We start from the raw sequence: 1,820 nt of genomic DNA, 5'->3' as shown, positions 1-1,820 counted from the left end.
CCCCCTCTGCCATCCCCCCTTCACCACCCCCCTTCACCCTCCCCCTTCCTTTTGTATATATGTACATAGTGAAAAAAATTTATTGTTATTGTTAATAAAAAAGTTTATTTTTTAAAAAAAATTTGTGTGGTTAATTATGCGCAACTGCGGCGGTGTGGCTGTGAGTGTGAATGAGACAGCTTAGGCGCAACTGTGCAGTCTAAAGCTAGGCAGGAGTGGTGTGAGGTAGCAATCTCCAAACTCTGTCCTCCCAGGCATTTGGACTTCATGTCCCAGAATCCCAGACCACAGGGCAAGGTGGCTGGGGATTCTGGGAGATGAAGTCCAAACGCCTGGGAGGACAGAGTTTGGAGATTGCTGGTTTGGGGACCAGTGAGCCAGGCATGGTGGGAGGAGAGAACAGGAAGGGTAGAATAGGGTAGATGGGCTGGGAGGGAACACATGCCCTGGGAGGCGAAATGATGTCTTTATGGGACATCGTGGGACCTAGTGCCTTTTCAGTGCTCCCTGCCCCTTGATCCCAGGCCCCCTCTAGTTGCCCTTTGCCTTTGGGGGCGGGGTGTGGGCGGTGGGACTGCCACTGACTGACTGAAGAAGCTAGAGGATGGGCCAGCCAGAGGCTGCTGAGCCGGTTCCACCTCCATGGCAACTGCCTGCTCCTCAGCTGGAGGGATTGCTCTTGCTGGGGGCTCCTGTGGCCCTACTTCTTCCTCCACGACCCTGGGGACAGCAGCCCTGGCTCTTCCACCTCTTGCTGGGGGCTCCTGCTGCTCAACCCCTTCCTCCACGTCCCTGGGGACAGCAGCCCTGGCTCTTCCACCTCTTGCTGGGGGCTCCTGCTGCTCAACCCCTTCCTCCACGACCCTGGGGACAGCAGCCCTGCCTCTTCCACCCTGCTCCCTACGTACCCTTCTGCGTCTCGGGCCACCCAGCCCTCCCCTCATGACCTCCAGCATTTGCCCCATCAGAACAGTCTGCGCTTCCATGGTGGTGTTGAGTCGCCTCTGCTCCTGGACTGTGGTCTCATGATGTTGGTCTGACCTCTCTAGTGCTGTCTCCTGGTTCTGAACGCCCCTCAGTTGAACTTCCAGTGCCCTCTCTTGAAATCCCAGTGCCCTCTCTTGAAATCCCAGTGCCCTTTCCATGAGCTCCCTGCGGGAGTGTCTGCTCCTCTCCCTTTCATCACAGGCTCGCTGCCCCTGCTGCATCAGTGCTGTCATTTTCTCTTCTGAGCAAACCGTGAGCTTATCCACAGCTGCCACAGTTCTAGTAGCTGCTGACGGACGGACCCTTTTCTTCTTGGTGGCAAGGCGCTCCTCTGCTGACATGGCAGCTATGGGATTAGCTGCAGGAGGTTCTCCTTCTCCTTCTTCTTCTTGTTCTGCTTCAGTTCGTCCTCCTACTATGGGACATACAAGCAGAGAGTCATAGAAGCCTACAGTTAGCAGAAACCCTGAGGTTCATCTAGACCAACCCCATTCTGCCATGCAGGAACTCTCACTCAAAGCTGTGGCAAAGGGTGGAGCTTCAAACTAAGGGCGTTGGAAAAGGACAGATTTACATGCAAGGGAGGGGTGCCTTAGGAATGTGGGACACATGCAGGACATGACCATGCCAGGGACACTCACAATCCTACTTGCACAGCAACCTTGCAAACATACCAGCACAGTAAGCAGTGAATGAGACATGCCACAATTGCGCAGTTGAGCCATGCATTTATAAACAAAAATATAAAGTTTACCTTGCATACTCTCTTCTGTCTCACTGCCATCGCTGGCGGGTGCACTGGCCCGAGAGAGAGGTGAGCGGTCACGGTAGCT

Source organism: Sceloporus undulatus, chromosome 2 (assembly GCF_019175285.1).
Source record: "Sceloporus undulatus isolate JIND9_A2432 ecotype Alabama chromosome 2, SceUnd_v1.1, whole genome shotgun sequence".
Taxonomy (NCBI): domain Eukaryota; kingdom Metazoa; phylum Chordata; class Lepidosauria; order Squamata; family Phrynosomatidae; genus Sceloporus; species Sceloporus undulatus.
Note: the sequence above shows the minus strand (reverse complement) of the source record.